General features: G+C 41.0%; 1 protein-coding gene and 1 non-coding gene across 2 annotated transcripts in view; both read right to left on the bottom strand.

Moving 5' to 3' along the window:
* Positions 1 to 25,763, bottom strand: part of Hk (Hyperkinetic) — a 489,203-nt gene extending 463,440 nt beyond the window's left edge. Inside the window, exon 1 of the transcript XR_010850478.1 lies at positions 25,623 to 25,763. The gene's annotated coding sequence lies outside the window, so the exon portion shown is untranslated. The remainder of the gene's footprint in view (positions 1 to 25,622) is intronic.
* Positions 19,134 to 19,204, bottom strand: TRNAG-GCC (transfer RNA glycine (anticodon GCC)). Its single transcript has one exon. It is a non-coding gene; the product is annotated as a tRNA-Gly (tRNA).
* Positions 25,764 to 26,603: the final 840 nt, after the last annotated feature.

The following is a 26,603-nucleotide window of genomic DNA, read 5'->3' on the forward strand; positions in this document are numbered from 1 at the left end:
AAGGTCATTTACAGCTAGAATAGAAGAAGTTAAGGACCTTGACTACTGGGAAAGACTACAATTCTTAAATTTATATAGTCTTGAAAGGAGAAGAGAACGCTACATGGTAATTCAAGCATGGAAACAGATAGAAGGAATTACCGAAAATATCATGGAACTAAAATTATCAAAAAGAGCAAGCAGAGGTAGATTAATAGTGCCAAAAACTATACCAGGAAAATTAAGGAAAGCACACAGGACATTAATCCACCACGCACCAGCATCGATAATGCAGCGTCTATTCAATGCGCTACCAGCTCATCTGAGGAACATAACAGGAGTGAGCGTAGATGTGTTTAAGAATAAGCTCGACAAATATCTAAGATGCATCCCAGACCATCCAAGACTGGAAGATGCAAAATATACCGGAAGATGCGTTAGCAACTCTCTGGTAGACATCAAAGGCGCCTCACACTGAGGGACCTGGGGCAACCCGAACGAATTGTAAGGTCTGTAAGGTAAGGTCTCTCTCTCTCCAAAGTACGGACACTCTCTCTCTCTCTCTACTTTACGCAGTACACTTCTGTAAGCGATGCTGATATGCAGGGCTTTGATTTCTGAGGTACGGACGCGCTCTCTCTCTCTCTCTCTCTCTCTCTCTCTCTCTCTCTCTCTCGCTATATCGGCTTTGAGTAAGACGAAGACCCAGGCGCTATCTGTCACCGCCATTTGTCATTGAAGCCTCGAGGAATCTCGCTATTTATGACCCTCCTCTCTCTCTCTTTTTTATTTTTATTCTCTGCACTTGTCTTCCCGTTTTCCTCATCTTTTTCTTCTTATTTCTTCCTTCTTCTTTTTCTTTTTCTTCTTCTCTCATTAACTCTCATTCCTCCTCACAGCTTTCTACGTCTTCTTCTTCTTCACTACACATTTCCTGATGGTCTCTCACTTTTCATCTTTCCGCGTCGTTTTCTTCTTATTTCTTCCTCCTTCTCCTCCTTCTTCACCTTCTCTACATCTTTCCTCATTATCTCTCACTTCTCATTTCTCCCCGTCTATCGTCCCATCCTCACTTTCCTCTTCCTGAACAAGACACTGACCTTGTTCCCTGTAACGCCAGATGATTTAGAATAAATAAGTCAGTCCTGTTCCTACATCTTAACTCATATCATCACCAGCCCGTCTCCCTTACCTGACCTTTCATCTTTTTCCTCAGGTATTAACCCTCCTACTCCTCCTACTCCACCTCCTCCCCCCCACCACCCCCGCCCACACACACAGGCGGAAAATCCTGTGAAATAACTCAGGGTAAATAAGAAGAAATCTTTTCATGTCTGAAAATTGAATGTGAAAGTTTTTATGGGTATGGGAACACTGGGGAAGGGGGAGGAGGAGGGGGATGAATAAAATATACCGGGGGAAGAGGTGCATAGAATATACCGGGGTAGGGGAAGAATAGAATATACCAGGGTAGGGGAAGAATAGAATATACCGGGGTAGGGGAAGAATAGAATATACCGGGGAGGGAGAAGAATAGAATATACCGGGTAGGGGGATGAATAGAATATACCGGGGGAGGGGGATGAATAGAATATACCGGGGGAGGGGGAAGAATAGAATATACCGGGGTAGGGGGATGAATAGAATATACCGGGGAGGGGGATGAATAGAATATACCGGGGAGGGGGATGAATAGAATAAACCGGGGGGGGGATGAATAGAATAAACCCGGGGAGAGGGGTGAATAGAATATAACGGGGAAGGGGATGAACAGAATATACCGGGGAAGGGGATGAACAGAATATACCGGGGAAGGGGAAAGAACAGAATATACCGGGGGAGGGGGATGAATAGAATAAACCGGGGGAGGGGGATGAATAGAATAAACCGGGGGAGGGGGATGAATAGAATATACCGGGGGAGGGGGATGAATAGAATATAACGGGGGAGGGGACAGAATAGAGTATACCGGGGGAGGGAGAAGAATAGAATATACCGGGGGAGGGGAAAGAATTGGATATACCAGGGTAGGGGATGAATAGAATATACCAGGTTAGGGAAAGAATAGGCTATACCCGGGAAGAGGGGTGAACAGAATATACCAGGGGAGGGGATGAATAGAATAAACTGGGGAGGGGGATGAACAGAATATACCCGGGGAGAGGGGTGAACAGAATATACCAGGGGAAGGGATGAACAGAATAAACCGGGGAAGGGGATGAACAGAATATACCCGGGGAGAGGGATGAACAGAATATACCGGGGAGGGGGATGAATAGAATAAACCGGGGAGGGGGATGAATAGAATAAACTGGGGGGAGGGGGATGAATAGAATAAACCGGGGAGGGGGATGAACAGAATATACCCGGGGAGAGGGGTGAACAGAATATACCGGGGGAAGGGGATGAACAGAATATACCGGGGAGGGGGATGAATAGAATAAACCGGGGAGGGGATGAATAGAATAAACCGGGGAGGGATGAATAGAATAAACCGGGGAGGGGGATGAATAGAATAAACCGGGGAGGGGGATGAATAGAATAAACCGGGAGAGGGATGAATAGAATAAACCGGGGGAGGGGATGAACAGAATATACTGGGGAAGGGGATGAACAGAATATACCAGGGGAGGGGGATGAATAGAATAAACCGGGGAGGGGATGAATAGAATAAACCAGGGAGGGGGATGAATAGAATAAACCGGGGAGGGGATGAATAGAATAAACCGGGGAGGGGGAAGAACAGAATATACCGGAGAGGGGTGAACAGAATATACCGGGGAAGGGGATGAACAGAATATACCGGGGAGGGGATGAATAGAATAAACTGGGGAGGGGGATGAATAGAATAAACCGGGGAGGGGGAAGAATAGAATATACCGGGGAGGGGGATGAATAGAATAAACCGGGGGGAGGGGATGAATAGAATATACCGGGGAGGGGGGTGAATAGAATATACCGGGGAGGATGAATAGAATATACCGGGGAGGGGGATGAATAGAATAAACTGGGGAGGGGGATGAACAGAATATACCCGGGAAGAGGATGAACAGAATATACCGGGGAGGGGATGAACAGAATATACCGGGGAAGGGGATGAATAGAATATACCGGGGAAGGGGATGAACAGACTATACCGGGGGAAGGGGATGAACAGAATATACCGGGGGAAGGGGATGAACAGAATATACCGGGGGAAGGGGATGAACAGAATATACCGGGGGAGGGGGATTAATAGAATAAACCGGGGAGGGGGATGAATAGAATAAACCGGGGGGGGATGAATAGAATATACCAGGGGAGGGGGATGAATAGAATATAACGGGGAGGGGGAAGAATTGAGTATACCAGGGGAGGGAGAAGAATAGAATATACCGGGGAGGGGAAAGAATTGGATATACCGGGGTAGGGGGATGAATAGAATATACCGGGTTAGGGGAAAGAATAGGCTATACCCGGGAAGAGGGGTGAACAGAATATACCGGGGGAGGGGGATGAATAGAATAAACCGGGGGAGGGGGATGAACAGAATATACCCGGGGAGAGGGGTGAACAGAATATACCGGGGGAAGGGGATGAACAGAATATACCGGGGGAAGGGGATGAACAGAATGTACCGGGGGAAGGGGATGAACAGAATATACCGGGGGAGGGGGATGAATAGAATAAACCGGGGGAGGGGGATGAATAGAATAAACCGGGGGAGGGGGATGAATAGAATAAACCGGGGGAGGGGGATGAACAGAATATACCCGGGGAGAGGGGTGAACAGAATATACCGGGGAGGGGATGAACAGAATATACCGGGGAGGGGGATGAATAGAATAAACCGGGGAGGGGGATGAATAGAATAAACCGGGGAGGGGGAAGAATAGAATAAACCAGGGGAGGGGGATGAATAGAATAAACCGGGGAGGGGGATGAATAGAATAAACCGGGGAGGGGGATGAATAGAATAAACCGGGGAGGGGATGAACAGAATATACCCGGGAGGGGTGAACAGAATATACCGGGGAAGGGGATGAACAGAATATACCGGGGAGGGGGATGAATAGAATAAACCGGGGAGGGGAAGAATTGAATAAACCAGGGGAGGGGATGAATAGAATAAACCGGGGAGGGGATGAATAGAATAAACCAGGGAGGGGGGATGAATAGAATAAACCAGGGAAATTAACAAAATATACCAGGGGAAGGGGATGAACAGAATATACCGGGGAGGGGGATGAATAGAATAAACCAGGAGGGGGATGAATAGAATAAACCGGGAGGGGGATGAATAGAATAAACCAGGGGAGGATGAATAGAATAAACCAGGGGAGGGGGATGAACAGAATATACCAGGGAGAGGGGTGAACAGAATATACCAGGAAGGGGGATGAACAGAATATACCGGGGAGATAGATGAATAGAATAAACCAGGGAGGGGGATGAATAGAATAAACCAGGGGAGGGATGAATAGAATATACCAGGAAGGGGGATGAATAGAATAAACCGGGAGGGGGATGAATAGAATATACCAGGGGAGGGGGAATGAATAGAATATACCGGGGAGGGGATGAATAGAATATACCAGGGAGGGGGATGAATAGAATAAACCGGGGGAGGGGATGAATAGAATAAACCAGGGAGAGGGTGAATAGAATATACCGGGAGAGGGGAAATGAATAGAATATACCCGGGGAGAGGGGTGAACAGAATATACCGGGGAAGGGGATGAATAGAATATACCAGGGAGAAAGAAATGAATAGAATATACCCGGGAGAGGGTTGAACAGAATATGAATATGAATAGAATAAACCGGGGAGGGGGATGAATAGAATATACCAGGGGATGGGGATGAATAGAATATACCAGGGGAGGGGAAATGAATAGAATATACCGGGGAGGGGAAGAATAGAATATACCGGGGAGGGGAAGAATAGAATATACCGGGGAGGGGAAAGAATAGAATATACCGGGGAGGGGAAATGAATAGAATATACCGGGGGAGGGGGAAGAATAGAATATACCGGGGGAGGGGAAAGAATTGGATATACCCAGGGAGAGGGGTGAACAGAATATACTGGGGAGGGGATGAATAGAATAAACCGGGGAGGGGGAAATGAATAGAATATACCCGGGGAGAGGGGAAATGAATAGAATATACCGGGGAGGGGGATGAATAGAATAAACTGGGGGAGGGGATGAATAGAATATACCAGGGGAGGGAAAGAATAGAATATACCGGGTTAGGGGAAGAATAGAACATACCGGGGAGGGGAAATGAATTGAATATTCCGGGGGAGGGGGAAGAATTGAATATACCGGGGGAGGGGGAAGAATTGAATATACCGGGGGAGGGGGAAGAATTTAATATACCGGGGGAGGGGGAAGAATTGAATATACCAGGGGAGGGGGAAGAATTGAATATACCGGGGAGGGAGATGAATAGATTATACCAAGGTAAGTCGGAAATTAATAAAATATACCAGAGGAATGGAGAAGTGAATGGAACATACTACGGAAAGGAAAATGAATAGAATATACCAGGAGAGGGGGAAATTAATAAAGTATACCAGGTGAGTAAGATGAATAGAATATACCAGGAGAGGGGAATAATGAATAGAATATACCAGGGGAGCAAGACGAATAGAATATACCAGGAGAGGGGGATAATGAATAGAATATACCAGGGGAGCTAGATGAATAGAATATACCAGGAGAGGGGGAAATGAATAGAATATACCAGGGGAGCTAGATGAATAGAATATACCAGGAGAGGGGGAAATGAATAGAATATACCAGGGAGCTAGATGAATAGAATATACCAGGGAGAGGGGAAATGAATAGAATATACCAGGTGAGGGGGGAAATGAATAGAATATACTAGGGGAGCTAGATGAATAGAATATACCAGGAGAGGGGGGAAATGAATAGAATATACCAGGAGAGGGGGAAATGAATAGAATATACCAGGGGAGCTAGATGAATAGAATATACCAGGAGATGGGGGAAATGAATAGAATATACCAGGTGAGGGGGAAATTAATAGAATATACCAGGGGAGCTAGATGAATAGAATATACCAGGAGAGGGGGAAATGAATAGAATATACCAGGGGAGAGGGGAAATTAATAGAATATACTGGGGGAGAGGGGAAATGAATAGAATATACTGGGGGAGGGGAAATGAATAGAATATACCGGGGAGAGGGGAAATGAATAGAATATACCGGGGAGAGGGGAAATGACTATAATATACCGGGGAGAGGGGAAATGAATAGAATATACCGGGGAGAGGGAAATGAATAGAATATACCAGGGGAGAGGGAAATGAATAGAATATACCGGGGAGAGGGGAAATGAATAGAATATACCGGAGGAGAGGGAAATTAATAGAATATACCGGGGAGAGGGGAAATGAATAGAATATACCCGGGGGAGAGGGGAAATTAATATAATATACGGGGGAGAGGGGAAATGAATAGAATATACCGGGGGAGAGGGGAAATTAATAGAATATACCGGGGAGGGGGAAATGAATATAATATACCGGGGAGGGGGAAATGAATAGAATATACTGGGGAGGGGGAAATGAATAGAATATACCGGGGGAGAGGGAAATTAATAGAATATACCGGGGAGAGGGGAAATTAATAATATACCAGGGGAGAGGGGAAATGACTAGAATATACCGGGGTAGAGGGGAAATGAATAGAATATACTGGGGGAGAGGGGAAATGAATAGAATATACCGGGGGAGAGGGGAAATTAATAGAATATACCGGGGGAGGGGGAAATGAATAGAATATACCGGGGGAGAGGGGAAATGAATAGAATATACTGGGGGAGAGGGGAAATGAATAGAATATACCAGGGGAGAGGGGAAATGACTAGAATATACCGGGGGAGAGGGGAAATGAATATAATATACCGGGAGGGGGAAATGAATAGAATATACCAGGGGAGGGGGAAATTAATAGAATATACCAGGAGCTAGATGAATAGAATATACCGGGGAGGGGGAAATGAATAGAATATACCGGGGAGAGGGGAAATGAATAGAATATACCGGGGGAGAGGGGAAATGAATAGAATATACCGGGGAGAGGGGAAATGAATAGAATATACCGGGGGAGAGGGGAAATGAATAGAATATACCGGGGAGGAGGAAATGAATAGAATATACCGGTGGAGAGGGGAAATGAATAGAATATACCGGGGGAGGGGGAAATGAATAGAATATACCGGGGGAGAGGGGAAATGACTAGAATATACCGGGGAGAGGGGAAATGAATAGAATATACCGGGGGAGAGGGGAAATTACTATACTATACCGGGGAGAGGGGAAATGAATAGAATATACCGAGGGAGAGGGGAAATGAATAGAATATACCAGGGAGATGGGAAATGAATAGAATATACCAGGGAGAGGGGAAATGAATAGAATATACCGGGGAGAGGGGAAATGAATAGAATATACAGGGGAGAGGGGAAATGAATAGAATATACCGGGAGAGGGAAATGAATAGAATATACCGGGGAGAGGGAAATGAATAGAATATACCGGGGGAGAGGGGAAATGAATAGAATATACCGGGGAGGGGGAAATGAATAGAATATACCGGGGGAGAGGGGAAATGAATAGAATATACCGGGGGAGAGGGGAAATGAATAGAATATACCGGGGAGAGGGGAAATGAATAGAATATACCGGGGGAGAGGGGAAATGAATAGAATATACCGGGGGAGAGGGGAAATGAATAGAATATACCGGGGGAGGGGAAATGAATAGAATATACCGGGGGAGAGGGAAATAACTAGAATATACCGGGGAGAGGGGAAATGAATAGAATATACCGGGGAGAGGGGAAATGAATAGAATATACCGGGGAGGGGAAATGAATAGAATATACCGGGGAGAGGGGAAATGAATAGAATATACCGGGGAGAGGGGAAATTAATAGAATATACCGGGGAGAGGGGGAAATGAATAGAATATACCGGGGAGAGGGGAAATGAATAGAATATACCGGGGGAGGGGGGAAATGAATAGAACATACCAGAGGAGGGGGAAATGAATAGAAAATATACCTAAGTCTTGACGAAGTACGTTTTATATTATGCATAATGAAACAACTGATAAGGAAGTTAATTTGCAAGAGAGACTTGTCAGATAACGGGGTGAATCTCTCTCTCTCTCTCTCTCTCTCTCTCTCTCTCTCTCTCTCTCTCTCTCTCTCTTCTTCTTCTTCTTCTTCTTCTTCTTATCGACTCTGAAGAGGAAGAAGAAGAAGAAGAAAAACCAAGGGGTATCTGTCATTTCCATTTATCAGTCGAGTCTCGTTGAATTTCGCCGTCTATCCGACCGTCTTTCTTCCATTCCTCTGTTATTCCCATTATTTTCTTCTGCTTTTATTGCTGCTTCCCACGTTTCTATCTTCTTTCCTTGTCTTGCGTCATTCTCCTCTCCTATCCCTTATTTCTCGTGTTTTCTCTTATATTACTTGCGTTTCCTCCTTCCTCATCAATCACCTAGTTTCTCAACTATTCTTTCTCATTATCTTCTCCTTCTTCCTAATCCCCTTTTCTCAACTGCCCCGTCTCCACATCTAATCTCTTCCTTCTTACTTCTTTCCTCAACTAAACACTCCCTCTCATCTCTTCTTTCTCAGTCTCTTTCCTCATTTATTCCTTCTCATTTTTCTTTCTTTCTCTTTTCCCTCATCTCATCCTCCTCCTCCTCCTCTTCATCCATCTCTCATTTCACTTCTTTCCTCAACTAAACATTCCCTCTCATCTCTCCTTTCTCAGTTTCTTTCCTCATTTATTCCTTCTCATTCCTCTTCCTTCCTCTCTTTCCTCATCTCATTCTCCTCTTCTTCGACTACCTCTCCTCCCCCCCCCCATCCATCCCACTTCCCCCCACAATCTCCTCTCCTTCGTACCCCCTACGACCCATCTAATCCTGAGGGATCTCTCTGCAAGGACTCTAGATTGTTGAAAGGACCACTTTAACTTGTGCGCGGGAATCCTCAGCCGAGGATCCTTGGATTCGCAACGAGGGAGAAGAAGAAGAAGAAGAAGAAGAAGAAGAAGAAGAAGAAAAAGAAGATGAAGGCGACAACAAAAGCGGAAGGAAATTTACAACGTGTTGAAGTGTCATCGCGAGTCGTCATGTTTTGTTTGTTGTAAGGTATGTGTTTTTCATGTCATAACGATAGCCGCACCCCACCTTTTTTTTTACATGTTTTCATTTCAAGGACAGCAGATACTAGAGAGAGAGAGAGAGAGAGAGAGAGAGAGAGAGAGAGAGAGAGAGAGAGAGAGAGAGAGAGAGCTTTCCTGGCTATATCTCGGAAGTTGTGGAAATACAAGTTTGATTTTGATTCATGAAATTTGGGCTAAGTACTGGAGCACTTTCGACCAGTTAGCCCTTAAGACAGTGAAAGGAGAGTTGGAGTGGTTGGACAGCAAGATGGAGAGATCCGGAAAATAAAGGAAATGAAGTAACAGGATTAAGTGTCAGTTAGAGGTGTTGGACAGCAAGACTGAAGAAAGGAAGATGGAATGGAGGTCTTGTAAAAAGCTTAAAAATGAATGTAGCTGGGGGCCAATGGGACACTACAAAAAAACCTTTAATAATGCCATTGCCTACAGTGCACCACGTGAGGTACACTAACGGCACTTGTTCCCTACGTGAGAAGGACAAGGCACCACAACAGAATGTGGGAAACACGTCCAAAGCCTGGACGTAGAGGAGGTGAAACATCACTGAAGTGTATGCACTTGACTGCCCAGCTGATTCCCGTCATGTAGTCTGGATCACTTGTCGAAAGCTAAGAGAAAAAGTATGTTATCTTCTTGAACACTAAAGTGTTTCAACACATAATTACTTCAGCATTCATAAAGCAGTGCCAATTTTTGTCAGGCTTTATCAACAATTACTCCTTTTCTATGCTTTACAAAAACCGCTTATTTTCTTCAGTCTTGATAATGCACTGTTCACTTTTATTAGCCTTTAAAAAATGTGATTAGGCCTTGACAAAACAACTCATATTCATCAGTCTTCACAAAACACTTCATTTTCTTCAGTCTTTACAAAACACTTCATATTCTCCAGGCTTTGCAAAACACTTCATATTCTCCAGGCTTTGCAAAACACTTCATATTCTCCAGGCTTTGCAAAACACTTCATATTCTCCAGGCTTTGCAAAACACCTCACTTTCTCCAGCCTTTGCAAAACACCTCACTTTCTTTAGCCTTTACAAAATACCTCACTTCCTTCAGCCTTTGCAAATTACCTCACTTTCTTCAGTCTTTACAAAACACTTCACTTTCTTCAGCCTTAACAAAACACCTCACTATCTTCAGTCTTTGCAAAACACCTCACTTTCTTCAGCCTTTGCAAAACTCCTCACTTTCTTCAGCCTTTGCAAAACACCTCACTTTCTTCAGCCTTTGCAAAACACTTCACTTTCTTCAGCCTTTGCAAAACACTTCACTTTCTTCAGCCTTTGCAAAACACCTCAGCCTTTGCAAAACACCTCACTTTCTTCAGCCTTTGCAAAACACCTCACTTTCTTCAGCCTTTGCAAAACACCTCAATTTCTTCAGCCTTTGCAAAACACCTCATTTTCCTCAGCCTTTGCAAAACACTTCACTTCCTTCAGCCTTTGCAAAACACCTCACTTTCTTCAGCCTTTGCAAAACACCTCACTTTCTTCAGCCTTTGCAAAACACCTCACTTTCTTCAGCCTTTGCAAAACATCTCACTTTCTTCAGACTTTGCAAAATACCTCACTTTCTTCAGTCTTTGCAAAACACCTCACTTTCTTCAGCCTTCACAAACCACGTCATTTTCTTCAGCCTTTACAAAACACCTCACTTTCTTCAGCCTTTGCAAAACACCTCACCTACTTCAGCCTTTGCAAAACAGTTTCCTCCTGCTATACATTACATTTAATTAACTTCAGCCTTTACAAAACAATTCATTTTACACCAGCCTTTAAAAATCACGATTCATTCGTTTTCCTTAGCATGTACAAAAAAAAAATATTAAAAACAATAAATAAACTATTCTTGAGAGTTCTTCCCGAGCCTGTCTCTCGAACGGGCCGTTAATTGGCACAGAAACTGAATTAATTTTTCGTTTTCTAAGTCCCCAAACTCCAACTAAGTATTCACCATAAGCCCTACGTAAACCCCATAGAAAACCTAACAGCCTTAAATCCATCTCCTACTTTGGCTAAATCCAAGTCCTGTGTTAATCCCTCAGTCGCTAATGATTCTCTCATTCACCTGCATAAATTCGATACCGTATGGGTATGGGTATAGGTATAGGTATGGTATGGGTATGGATATAGGTATGGGTATGGTATGGGTATGGTACGGATATGGGTATGGCACAGATATGGGTATGGGTATGGTACAGATATGGGTATGGGTATGGGTACGGATATGGGAACTGGCAGATGCGACCAAAAGCGAGCATTCCCTAGTAATTCTCTTACCCGTCCCTCATTCTCCTTTATCCGTTCTTCACTTCCCTTCCATCCTTAATCCGCCGTTTCTTTATCCATTCCTACAACTCCTCCACCGTCCAAAATCCCGACGAATTCCGATCACACAGCCAAATCTCACATCATCCGCCCACCGGCCCATTCCAGCGCTCTCTGGGGAGGGAGGGGGTTATGTCTGAGTGAGAGGAGGAGGATGAGGAGGATGAGGAGGAGGAGGAGGAGGAGGGTTAGAGGCACTCTGATAAGTGCCAGACTGAATCATAAGCGAGACCAGAGGTTTCCCGTAGTAATGTATTCATCGTTCCAAAGGAATACATTAGGCTCTTGAAAAGTTTATGCGGCGCTAGGTCGTTCTACCTCTCAAAAAACGGGGAGAAAGAAACCTTAAAGGGAAGACTAAATTAAAGGGGAAACTTAGAAAGAAGAGTAAGTTTAAAGTAGAAACTTGAACAGTGCGGGGAGTACTTAAGAGACTGGAAGTTTGAAAATCGTTTCAAATCTATTAAATTATTTTATTATTATTATTATTATTATTATTATTATTATTATCATTCAGAAGATGAAACCTATTCATATGGAACAAGCCCACCAAAGGGGCCACTGACTTGAAATTCTTTAAGCTTCCAAAGAAAATTAAGGTGTCCATTAGGAAGAGGTAAGAGAAATTAAAGGGAAACACAGAAAGGAGAGATACAAATTATTAACAAATTTAAAAAATCAATCAATAAATAGGTAAAAATGTATAAAAATGCAACGCGTCGCATCTCCGCTTGAACTTCAGAATTTCCAGTTCACGACATTCCCTGAAGGGAGGATGATAAGGAAAAGATATCACTAACGACAAAACGCACGGAATCAGGAAACTCCAAATGGAAAAAGAAACTTTTATGGAACTTCCAAGACGTATGGGAAACTTCGCAGGGAGAAGGAACCATTTGTGCGGCAGAGGGAACAAATTTAAGAGACGGTTTCTTCGGCGCAATCGGGTTTTCTGTACAGCCGCTACGGCGTATAATCAAGGCCACCGAAAATAGATCTATCTTTCGGTGGTCTCGGTATAATGCTGTGTGAGCGGCGGTCCATGAAACTTTAACCTCGGCCTATCCTATATCGTTGCCAGAAGCACGATCATGGCTAACTTTGACCTTTAATAAAATAAAAACTGCTGAGGCTAGAGGGCTGCAATTTGGTATGTTTGATGATTGGAGGGTGGATGATCAACATATCAATTTGCAGCCCTCTAGTCTCGGTAGTTTTTAAGATCTGATGGCGGACAGGAAAAGTGCGGACAGAATAAAGTGCGGACGGACAGACAAAGCCGGCACAACAGTTTTCTTTTACAGAAAACTAGAAAGAAGAAGAAGAAGAAGAAGAAGAAGAAGAAGAAGAAGAAGAAGAAGAAGAAGAAGAAGAATCACCGAGAGTCTCATGATGGATTATAAAGGCCGTCGGAAAGGACAACTCAATATCTTGATCTATACCTCTAGACGAAGATAGATTGATTATGCGAGGGTAAACAACTAGCCTAATCCATGAGGAAGTGTCAATCGCTTCCTGAGGGAAGGAAGGTTATAGATGTGTCGGGAATAAAAATGAACTTGCAATGAAAGGTCAAAAGTTAACTGATATAACGGAGTACTTGGAAACATGTATACAAAACGGTCGTAGGGATCTCTCTCTCTCTCTCTCTCTCTCTCTCTCTCTCTCTCTCTCTCTCTCTCTCTCTCTCTCTCTCCTCCATCCAGCAACATATTAAGCGTACTTATCATTAAGAATTCGGACTGAATGCAGCTTTAATAGTAATGAGCATAAACCCTTTCAGCGGAAAATATTTTAACTACATCCGCGGTCAACTTGATCCGCACCCGCCGTATATAAGCCTCTTAACCTCCTCTCTCTCTCTCTCTCTCTCTCTCTCTCTCTCTCTCTCTCTCTCTCTCTCTCTTGTATCTTTTGCCGGAACTCGTACTACAACCAACTTTCAAAAAGGACTCGAAAGAACCGCAGCGAAAACTGTGGAAGGAACTTTCCAGATTTGGCGCGAAATCTCAGAGTTCCACATTCATAACGAATTCAGTGTTTTGTAGCAGTTAACTCCTAGGCGGTATGATTAAACAACTCTTGCCTTTTTTTAGGGAGGGGGAGGGGGGTGGAGGGGGAAGATAGGGAGTGGGTGTGGGAGGACGGGGAGAGGGTGGCTGAGGTAAGAGGATTAATCTTTTTTTTATGTTTTTTTTTTCATGGCCGAATGGTTAGCGTCACGGTGGTGGGAAACTGTTTTCAAAAGTTCGGGCCAATTCCAGAAAGAGGAAAAGTTGAAGAAAAGAATATACATGAGTAGGCATCAGCTTCGGTTCTGCTGCCTCATATCCTGCATAAGAAAGGCCTTTATATATATATATATATATATATATATATATATATATATATATATATATATATATATATATATATATATGTATGTATGTGCGTATATAAATATGTTACAGTAACGTTGTTGCTAACTTTTGCTGTTCTTAAAATATATTCAACCGACATGAACCTAAAACACAATATTCATGAACTCTAAAAAGAAAAAAAAACTAGTATGAAAGAAATAAGCATGTCGTGGATTTCAGTTGAGAACCGTTCCATGAAAACTTAGAAGCAAAAATGCATAAAAAATTTGTTTCAATCCAAGTTATTTATGCACCTCGCTTGGTAACACTTCTGCATTGCATTTTATTGTCACTGTCCGAAAACTTCGGACGGATTCGTGAGGAACAAGCCTTTTAGTTTTCTGTAAAAGAAAGCTATTGTGCCGGCTTTGTCTGTCCGTCCGCACTTTATTCTGTCCGTACCTTTTTCTGCCCGCCCCCAGATCTTAAAAACTGCTGAGGTTAGAAGGCTGCAAACTGGTATGTTGATCATCCACCCTCCAATCATCGAACTTACCAAATTGCAGCCCTTTAGCCTCAGTAGTTTTTATTTTATTTAAGCTTAAAGTTTGCCATAATCGTGCTTCTGGCAACGATAGAGGATAAGCCACCACCAGGCTGTGGTTCAGTTTCATGGGCCGCGACTCATACAGCATTATACCAAGACCACCGAAAGGTAGATCTATTTTCGGTGGCCTTGATTATACGCTGTAGCGGCTGTACAGAAAACTCGACTGCGCCGGAGAAACTTCGGCGCAATTTTTACTTGTTTTACCCTGTCGACTAAAAGCTTCCAAAAACTTTGCCGATAGATATTTGACAAACGAGCTTTTCTTTCGTCGAATAACGACTTTCAGAAACTTAACGGACAAATTTTACAAACATGGCCTCATTACCTTGTCGAATAATTGCTCCCAAAAACTTAATAGCCACGCATTTGACAAACAAGCGTTATTATCCTGTGGAGAAACCACACATAATTATCCCCAGAAATAATTATAAGGAAAAACAAGTAGGCCTACATCACCTCTTGCCAGCCGTGGGCTTCCTAAAATGACGAATAACCCACAACCAGATAGAAGGATATTTGTCAAAATTATTTCAGTATCCCCTCGCACAACCAAAAGCATTTCAGTGGATTTTAGTACAAAATCTGCTGAAAAAAACGCCACTGAGTGCCAGCTATATGCTTTATACGGATAGCTGATAAAGCATGAAACCAACAGCGGAATAAGGTTTAAATAATAGCCTAATAGAGTATAAGGCACAGAGTATAAATAATAATAATAATAACAATAATATAATAATAATAATAATAGTCAGAGAAGTACTGGTCTACCGGCAGCAACAGTATTTACAGTAATAACAATAAAAAAAAAAAGCACAGTACTATAAGCAGTACCAGATTTCATTAATAGTACCTAAAGTTAACAGGTATTTTGACAAATATAAAGTCAGTAATACTAACAGTACTAGAATTTAGTAGTAGTCAGTAGTAGCAATAACGACTACATGAATAATGAAAACTATGAGTATCAGCACTAGTACTACCTACACCATATTGATAAAACCAAGAACGGTAATGACCGGTGTAGTACTAGCGGTAGCAGAACTTCAACAGAAGTCACTGCAAAGCAAAACGTGCAAGGAACTCTCGGAAAACTAATTCCTGTCTTCCTCTCATCTTCAAACGCTGTTTCTTTTATAAGTTCCGCTTCGCCCCTTCCTCCCCAAATGCATTTTTACACCCCTTTCGGAACGTGAAAAAATAGAGAGAGAAAGAAAGTCAAAGAAAATAGAGTTCTCCAAGTCCACGAATTAAAAGGAGATTTACAGCTTCCACTCCGAGTCTTTTAACGGACCTTATTAAATCTCTCTCTCTCTCTCTCTCTCTCTCTCTCTCTCTCTCTCTCTCTCTCTCTCTCTCTCTCTCTCTGTCGTATAACTTGTATATTTTATTCTACGCTAAGACGTTTCCATACTTTGTTATAGGTCTAGATAAAACCATGACAACAGTCACTGCCACATTCATACATTAACTGCTGGATTGATGAAAGATTAAAAACAACTTTTGTTTTACAATTTACCAGCGGTAAAAGTGACCATCGATCAATACAATAAAATAACAATCGCAAGAACTGTATTGATTTACTAAGCAAAGATCACCTCTGACGAAGAAGAAGAAATCTCTTTAATGTCACGGCAATGTCAGAGAGAGAGAGAGAGAGAGAGAGAGAGAGAGAGAGAGAGAGAGAGAGAGAGAGAGAGAAAGAGAGAGACTGACGTCATAATCACAGTGCATGTTTCCAAGAACTCTGCAAAAGTTTACATGATATACGTCCATTTTCATCCTTGAGCTTAATATCTTTCAGCTACCAATACACGGTCTAAGTGCATTACAGCTAATAATAACTATTCTTATTTTAAACAATGGCTGGCCACCTCATAAAATTATTGTCAAATATTTGCCACAACTAAGCCGTTCGTGGTAACAAAACCCACAGTTTCAACAACATGGAGCGTAAGAGCAACAGTGATCTTATCTTCGCTACTTTCTAAATATTTTTGGATACTCTTTTCGCTGAAAGCCATGAAATCCTAGAGATGAAATCCTAGATTCGAAATCAAGCTGGTTAGATTTCTACTATAGACTATAGACGCAATGCATTACCACCACATCGGTGATGTGATGTTATGGGCTTGTGTTTAATAGGTTGAGCCAATAGACGCAGACCTATAACATTCGCCAGTTACATGTAATTATGATAGCTACAATGATCTCATTACTTCTTTGCTGACAGAATTAAATACAAGTCTTTAGACCTCATCATAGTCATCATATCTGTTACCATCACTCTTCAGTCTTCAGCCCACGCTAGACCTAGACCTGTCCTTTAGCAAAGATTTGGATTCTATTGAACACCTTAAAATCTCTTCTGTTCTCCTGTCTTCCAAAACCCTGTTCCCCATCATTTGTACTACCAAAGGTCCAAAGAACAGGACCTAGGTACCAGGACGCTAGGTACTAAATGCACCTTGTACACACCTACAAAAGAACCTAGATACCACAACACAAGTAGACCCATCTCACATCACTGACGTAAGCAAGAAGGACCCAAGAGTGCAGATTAAAATCATAAAACAGCAAACGCCCGAATTTCCCAGTCTAACGGCAATAGACTATCCTTCCCCATTTACTTGAGCATTAAAGAAAGAAGGTCTATGTATCACACACAAAAGATTTGCCAATAAAAGTAAGTCCCGCCCGCTGGATATCGCTTGTAAAAGCGACGGCGAATCTTCCCTTCACGTGAGATACCTTATTTTTTTTTTTCTTTTTATTTATTTAGTCTGTTTTCGCTACCCTTCCTCTGATTTCGTGGATGTTGAAAGCAAAGAAGAGTAAATTTCTGCGGGAGGTTCCGCCGGAGGAAGGGGGTTTAGGAAGCGGTTGGGGGGAGGGGAAGGTGGAGGTAGGAGGAGGAGGAGAGGAATCTGGCGAGATGCCAAATAGCACCATAATATAACCGTCGCGTGCGTTCGTGTATTTGCAAAACGTTCGTTCGAGCCTAAAAAGAAGAAAAAAAAATTTTCTATTCATTTAACTTGGATGAGAAATGCAACGGAGTTTTCTGTCTTTTCAAACAGTGTTGTGACAGAGTTGTTTTGTTTTTTTTGGTTTTTTACCCAGTGGCAAAATGGTTATGAAAAATATCTTTATTCATATAAAGATAAAACATTCATGTGTCTGCGGTCGATAATGCCAATCTTTAAGCAACAACAAACGCTTAAACAAATTCTGTAATATTCAAATAACAAAAATAAAGAAAAGTATTATAAACAAAAATATCAAATAGGTGAAATAAAAATATAAATATAAACATATATTCAAATCACAGGCATAAAAATGCAAATATAAACAAAAATTCCGTATCTCCAATTCATTCTCTTTTTTATGATTTACGATATAAATTCGCTCATGCCGAGAGAATTAAATTACGAAATGCTCGGGAGAGAAAGGGCCGTGCTGGCATAAGGCCAACTGACTCCAAAAGATACACGTGGCATTCAAAATACGTTTAAAATTGCAAGGTTACTCTTCCTGTGCACTGTGATACTGACCGTGCACTGCGATTCTGAAGAATTATATTTTACTAACAAATAAAATGATTAAAAAAGGCAAATTTCAAAACGTAAAAAGTAACAGATAATTAAAACCTATTTTATTCTTTATGAAATTTTACAGAAATAACTTTTTTTTCCTAAAAAAATTAAAACATGGCAACTCTGTACTCTGACGGTCTACAGAGCTATAAACTTTGCAGATCGTTGCAAAATGAGAGGCTTTCACGATATATCAAAGTGTGTTTCTCTCTCTCTCTCTCTCTCTCTCTCTCTCTCTCTCTCTCTCTCTCTCTCTCTCTCTCTCAACATTTACATTCCATGTAAGTAATTTACATGCATATCACAGACACACACACACACACACACACACACACACATATATATATATATATATATATATATATATATATATATATATATATATATATATATATATATATATATAATTATAACTAGGAAAACTGAAGACTGGGTGTAAATCCTTTCGTCAATGACTTTGAAATAAAGCCGAAACCGGTCAGGATTTACACCCAGTCTTTAATTTCCCCAGTGATAATGAGAGATATATAAGTCACGTGTCAGAGTGAGACATATACGCTATATATTATATATTTATATATACAACAAACCTAATTATCAGCCTGTCCACATGCGTGCAAGCAAGCTTCGCGTGAAATAAACGCTTACACAAGAAAATGCAAAACAGAAATACTGAGATAATAAAAGAGAGGATCGAAATGGCAATTCCAGACCCTTGGAATATCATTACACACAAAAGAAGACTATAATAATTGATGCAAGTAAGGCAGCTGGATATCTGTGAAGAGTTTGGAATGGAAGATAAGTGTCCATGAGAAAGGAAAGGTTGGATTATATTAAAGGACTGTTGAGCCAACTTTCCTTTATGGCAGAGAAGTGTGGGTTTCAATACGAATGTGAGAAAACAGTAGGAAAAGGGGATGAGGAAATTGTGTATTACATATTAATCAAATTACGATTTACGAATATGGCTAAAAGTCATTAATAATCAATAACAGAAGTAAACATAAGAAATTAATACAAGATATAAGTAAATGTAACGATCCAATGCACCGTCAAAAAGATTGTGCATCGGCCGGGAATCGAACCCGGGCCTCCCGCGTGGCAGGCGAGAATTCTACCACTGAACCACCGATGCTTACAATTTCAAGAGATAGGAAGGCGTCATGAGAGAGAGAGAGAGAGAGAGAGAGAGAGAGAGAGAGAGAGAGAGAGAGAGAGAGAGACAGCGCAATTTTATATGTTGTATTTTTCAATAACTTTTACCTCTCTCGATTTCATTTTAATTTACAATGGCTGAGAGAGAGAGAGAGAGAGAGAGAGAGAGAGAGAGAGAGAGAGAGAGAGAGAGAGAGAGAGAGAGAGAGAGAGAGAGAGAGAGATTTATATGTTGAATTTTTCAATAATTTTTACTTCTCTCGATTTCATTTTAATTTACAGTGGCTGAGAGAGAGAGAGAGAGAGAGAGAATCAGTTCCCAGCAGAAAACAAAATAAATGAAAAAGATTGAGTGAATGATAGCGGGAGAGACAGTGGTGGATAAAGAGAGAGAGAGAGAGAGAGAGAGAGAGAGAGAGAGAGAGAGAGAGAGAGAGAGTAAAATCAATACATTAACACGTGTGCATTTTACAGCTGCACTTGAAAATTATTCCCTCAAAATTAGACGTTGTTCTCCCAAGTCCGTATAGGACCTTCATATATGAATGAAGGAACAACATATTGAGAACTGAAGGACGTCTGAAGGATATGAAGCGATCTCTCTCTCTCTCTCTCTCTCTCTCTCTCTCTCTCTCTCTCTCTCTCTCTGGGCCAAGGTCTGAAGCTGGGTGTTGAAGGAACCCCACCCCCATCCCCCATCCCCGCCCCTCTCCCGAAGGACGCGTAGGATGTCGGGTGTCCTGTGGCTGGTTTGAAGCGGAACTCCTCCTCGTGCAAAAAGGTCCTTTCGCGCCCTGCTTGGACTTCCACTATGCTGCCGTGGGGGAAGCCAGTTCGGGACTTTCCTTCTGGACTTTCAATGATTAACAAAATACCATGTTCTATAAGGAAGCGAAGTCCAGCTTAGAAGATCCCTTATGAAAAACCTATTCGGGACTTGACTTTCGGACTTCAAATGGCTGACAGAATACCACATTTGAAAAAAGTCCTTTCCTTGGGCTTCAACGGTCGAGCTCTGGATATGTCGTGTGGAAAAAAAAAAAACACGTGTAGGCCTAGACTTCTGGCATTCAGAGCTGTCAAAGTACATTTTGCACTTGGGGTTGGAACTCTGAATATGTGTGATAAAAAAAAATAGCACTTACTTCTCTGCCTAAAACAGCTGTCAAAATAACTGAGTGAAATATGGTTTATGAAAAAAAAAAAAACAGGACCAGAGGTTTGACATCAGATACCACCTATTTGGAACTCTGAATATGCGTGATAAAAAAATAGCACTTACTTTTCTGCCTGAAACAGCTGTCAAAATAACTGAGTGAGATATGATTTATATATATAAAAAAAACAGGCCGGGAGGTTTGACACCAGATACCACTTATAGGACTTGAAAAGTGACTTTCAATATTGCTTTGGGAACTGAAGAGAGACTTCTCTAAAAATATTAAATAAATAACAAAAAATTAAAACTAAAAATTCAAATGGAAGCGAACGCAGCATAAAAAAAAATGGCCAAGATTAAAGGTTAAGCTAGGTTTGGGAGATGACCTCTGAGCAGAAATAATTTCTAGAATTGAGGAACCTTACTTCGTATATCTTTGCAACTAGGCCTACAGCTATTCTCGAACTCACAGAAATATACGGCGCTGTATAACTAACAATTCTTAACTGAAATTATACTAAAACGCAAAATAAAAAAAAAATAGTACTATAACCTTAACTCTCCTTTAAGACAGCGTGATAATTCTAACACTAACAACGTAAATTGGGAAAAACATTATGTCCTCAGTAGAAAATTAATGAAGGATAAACAAAGTAATAAATTTCTTCGTTTACAACTTTTTTTTCCTCATTTCCTTTCATCCTCCGGCCTTAAAGATGGAAGAAATTTAATTACCTTGCAATTTAAATGTCCTGATTTGTTTAATAGTCATAAATTAAGAGGTTTCGGACGCAGGGGGACGAATCGTAGAGGTGTAGAGAAGTGGAACAAAGTAGGTGGAACAACTGTGATGGTCTTTATTGTACAATATTGTTCAAGTATCGTGTCTAAGAATCATACTCTAAAATCACTTTGTTTTAAACTCCAGTTATTTCATTTGATTTTTAAGGTACTCAATAATAATAATAATAATAACATGGCGCAAATCCCGATACGTTTTCATCTCATTCGTACTCGATTAAACCTAAAGTATTATCACGAACGACTTCGCTGATTTCCTGAGACCTCTATCGTACCAAAATAAAAGTTATCGTACACCACTCCTTATAATGTCTTGATCAATATGGTGCTCTTAAAAACTAGCAACCATAAATCTGATGAGTGTTGCTTATTATAGTACTAATTCATAAAAACCGTTTTCTCTTATCACATAATGTTGTCATTAAATGACGTGTTAGCTTTTAGCGTATTTTAGCTGGTTACGTTGGAATGTTTGTGCTTAAATGGAATAGTTATAAAAATTTATGTACTGATTTTTAATGTCTTCCATATAATTTCTCGGCCTTGCAAATTTAAATTTATATTTAGGTGTCATTTGCCAGTTTCCATGATTCGTTTACAGTTGAAAAGTCCGTCATTAAAACGATCTATCCGTAACAACAACAACAACAACAGTAATAATAATAATAATAATAATAATAATAATAATAATAATACCTTAATCTCTAAACAGGACTATCGGCCACAACAAACCATTAATCTCTTTCACTGAATTAAGATATTAGACAGAATAATCATCTAACGAAACTAAGAGTAAGTAATAAAATTCCAATAAAATAAAATAAAACCATTAAAATAAAATTTTAAAAATCCCCTACAGGAATGACACATCACCTCTCAAGCCTCGGTAGGAGGAAAACACTTTATAGAAGAAGAAAAAATAAAGAAAAAATTTATGTCCCAAGACGTATGTCTTTGGTACGTAGCAATGCCTTACGATCCATTAGCCCGAAGCCTTCTCTCTCTCTCTCTCTCTCTCTCTCTCTCTCTCTCTCTCTCTCTCTCTCTCTCTCTTTTAACTGAGAAGATTGAGGGCTCAGCTCGAGACACCACAGAATTCACGTAGGCTAACCGGATGAATCAATGATAAAATTACGTTCGTAAACGTGAAGTATTATATCAGAATTCGTTTTAGTTTCGTATTATAAGCAATTTCCAATAACCAATCTCACTAAATGTAGTGAAGAAGTTAATACATCCTTCTAGGGATGGGATCTCGCCTAATTATCTCCTCCAACGAAGTATGGAGGACGTGATGTCTTTACCTGTTTCAGGAGTCTTAAGTCCTATGTACCCTTTATCAAAATATCTCGAGAATGGATAAACGGATTCTCATGAGGCTTGATGAGGACTCCCTACAGGGCCTGAGGTTTAGGGAAATAGAAACATCCCAATTCCCCTCGTCCGATAAAATTCATTCAAAGAAAACGGAGGTTATGAGACACGACAGGACTTTAAATGAGGAACTGCAAGTTATCAATGGCTTCTTGCGTCAAGTGGCTAGCAAAACTGTTACCAAATGATTTGGTAAAAGATGGTAAAAGGCATCTCCACTTATTAGATAAATGAGATAAATTCCTATTTCCTTTCAAAATCAAATGTTGATAGCAAGATAATACATATTTTCACTAATGGGGTCGACTTAATGGGCAACTCTCAAGGAAGGTTGCGAGAACTGAGGAAAACGGGATAAAAACAAATTCCGAAATCTGTGAGAAGAAGACGACGAGGTAGAGGTGGCAATTCTCCTCCAAAATTCCAGAATAAATGAGGCTTTCAGAGCTATTTTATAAGCATAGGCCTATGCAACTTCTAATGGGAGCGACTGCACGCTAGACCTAACCTTCACAAAAACTGCAAAGTGGCAAAGCAGGAGTATTTTACTGCTATAATTCAAAGTGCGAAAGGATATTGAGTTTCAGGATATAAATATATCTGGATTTTTTTTTTTACAAATAACAGAACTTCCATTTCACCAAAAACGGGCGCCAGGTCTTTCGCTTACATGCGACTGATACGTGGGATGATGCTGCACCCTCTCTCTCTCTCTCTCTCTCTCTCTCTCTCTCTCTCTCTCTCTCTCTCTCTCTCTCTCTCTCTATATATATATATATATATATATATATATATATATATATATATATATTATATATATATACACATATGTGTGTGTGTGTGGTGTGTGTGTGTTTTTATAGGTCTATACACTGAGCTTCAATTTTTATTCAATACGCGCGCACATACATTCAGCCATACACACACACACACACACGCACACACGCCCACGCGCGCGCGGACACACTCACACATTAAGACTGATCACCCTTTTCAAGGCTCGGGTCTTTTTTCCTCATACAATCCTTTGCCGAGACCATAATTAAAAGCCCGCTTTTGGGACAAAACTATTGAATTTCTCTCTCTCTCTCTCTCTCTCTCTCTCTCTCTCTCTCTCTCTCTCTCTCTCTCTCTCTCTCTCTCTCTCTTTGCGTGTTGCTAGTACTACTACGACGGGCTACTTATTGTAAACGGGCCTCCTTAATACCATAATAATTACATACCGTAATAAAATCTGGGCAGTAATTACGGAGAAAATTGGGACACGAAAACAATATATAATGAAAAACGGGCACCAAAAAACATCAACAATGATACAGTTTAAAATAAATAAGTAATAACCGTTATATTTTAATTTAAAACCGCGAATATTACCCCATAAACAACCCATTAATACGATAGTCGGTTTTCCTAAGGATTCATTTACACTCGAACGGTGAAAGCTATTTTTACGTGAGCAAAAACGAGCACTGGAGAGTATATAAAGAGATAAAAAAAAAACTGCTTAACAGTTCTTTCAAGGAAACAACATATGAAATACTCTGGGGACCGAAATAATCATTGTTATCCAAAGTACACATTTACCCATAAGTTAAAATTAATATCTTAATAATTTCGAAGAAGCACGTGACTACTTTCGAGATGAGAGTTGAGTGACTATGTGTGTGTGTGTGTATTTGTGTGTCCATAAGGGGGAGGGGGGATTGCTGGTGTCTTCCTGTGTAGATACACACTGTCCGACACTTGGCAAGTTTCCTGCACAAGGTTCGTTGTACAAGGGATGTATCAGTCACAATGGATACATATTACGGCGATTCGAATTTCGGCACGACCTAGAGCCACCCCTCTATTGTGGGGGGTGGGGGGTAGAGGGGGAGACTGTTTCGCATGCGAAATGAAACTATTTGAAAATACAAACTGGCCTACCGTAGCATAATCACACTTTCCACCATTAAATCTAAAATGACAATAATAGCCTCATTTAAATGTTAGGAACAAGTCACAAGGTTTTTTGACACTTCAAGTATAAACCAAGGCCTAGACCTATAATGATAAACTACAGAAAACATTGACGTCAAATTATTTTTGTATATTGATGAACTAGGCCTAGACCTATAATGATAAACTACAGAAAACACTGACGTCAGATTATTTTTGTATCTGCTATTGATGAACTAGGCCTAGACCTATTATGATAAAACTACAGAAAACACTGACGTCAAATTATTTTTGTATATTGATGAACCAGGCCTAGACCTATAATAATAAAATTACAGAAAACACGGACGGAAAATTACATTTGTAAATTGACAGGCTAGGCCTAGGCCTATAATGGAAAAATGGCTTGACAGAAAACACTGACACGACGAATTACCTAACGATTTATGCAGTTACGAAACAAAGATGACAAAATTTAATTTACCAATTTACAGAAGACAAAATTCGAAAGGGAAATTGACCAAAAATTATAAAAAAAAAAAATTATAATTTCATTTAAACCGTCAGCTTAAAACTAATGAAGCCAAGCCCCCCCCAAAAAAAAAAGATAGAAATAAATGATAATAAAAAAAACACAGGCGAAAAAGACACCACTAGAAGTGTGCGTGCAGGCTACTCATTTAACCACGGAACTTACAGGACGTAATGACACTAAAGAAGGTTGTTGTCGCGTTTTAATCGTACCGTTAAAAAAATTAAAGTAAAGAACCGGCGAAAATGGAGTAAGTTTTTAAATCATCACCATCCTTTGTATACATATTCGCGAAAGGATAAAACCACTAACAATATTCAGAGGACCTAATAAAAGAAAACAACATTCAGAGGACCTAATAAAAGAAAACAATATTCAGAGGACCTAATAAAAGGAAACAATATTCAGAGGACGTTCAAATCGCCCAACTAGACCCTTTTAAAAAGAGGACAGACAGAGATGAGGAAAAAATGGTGGAAAGGAGAGGAAAATAAAGGGGAAACGCTCCTTTGCCAGCCCCTCGCAGAAGACACAGGACGACCTGACGAAGAAAAGGGGACGGAGGAAAGAAATGAGGAAGGGGGCGAAACTCACAGAAGTGGGGAATGCGTTATATCACATGAGGTTTGGAAGCTTCTTTTCGTCGGCGCCTTCTTCTTCTCCTCCTTCTTCTTCTTCTTCTGGTTCTCTTTCTGGACGATCGCACCACCAACACCACTAGCCATGAGCACCATGAGTCCACGCTTTGGGTAAATCCACGGTTTTCACAATGTCGTCGGCGCCTTCGTGGAAAGAAATCATAAGGAGACGGAAAAATAAAAAAGAAGGGGGAGAATTACCCGGGGATAACCATAGACTAGGAGGGGGGTCTGTGATAATGTGCACGTGATCCAGCCACCGAACTCCACGCACTTCGCACGGCCACTTTACGCCACCATCCTTCCGAGACTACTGAGAGAGAGAGAGAGATATTCTCACTCGTAGGACCGAAGAGGAGAGAGGGGGAGAGAGAGGGAGGAGTAGGAGGAGGTGGGGAAGGAGGGGTAGGAGGGGACCGAGCTGATGGTGGCAGTGTAGGACGTTCGGATGAGAATAGAAAATGAGAGACGTTATATAGAAAACGATCGTTTCCTCTCTCTTTCTCTTTCTCTCCCCCCTCTCTCTCTCTCTCTCTCTCCCTCTCTCTCTCTCTCTCAGAGGCACTCGGTTGCTTTACATACTATAGTGGCGGTTTAGTTCTTAAATATTCCTCTTCACGCGGGTCATTTCTCGGGTAAATTAAGAATGAGAGCGAGGGGAATGTATGCGCACGCACGAAATGGCGATGGAGTCAGCGCATGCGCGTTGCACGAAATGAAGATTAAGAGGATTTTATGCTTTTGTTCTAAGCCGTGATTTTTTATTTTAGTTAAAACTGACAAAAACCCAACAATGACATTATTAAAATCACCTTTTCTGATATTCTATTAGTATTTTAGGGCAAGGTTGCTAGGACTGTGTCCTTATCAAAAATTAATGTAAACCAACACAGCTCACTAAAAGCTCTGTAGGCCTATACCTACATAGATGGCTCAT

The sequence above is a fragment of the Macrobrachium rosenbergii genome, chromosome 45 (assembly GCF_040412425.1).
Source record: "Macrobrachium rosenbergii isolate ZJJX-2024 chromosome 45, ASM4041242v1, whole genome shotgun sequence".
Taxonomy (NCBI): Eukaryota; Metazoa; Arthropoda; class Malacostraca; order Decapoda; family Palaemonidae; genus Macrobrachium; species Macrobrachium rosenbergii.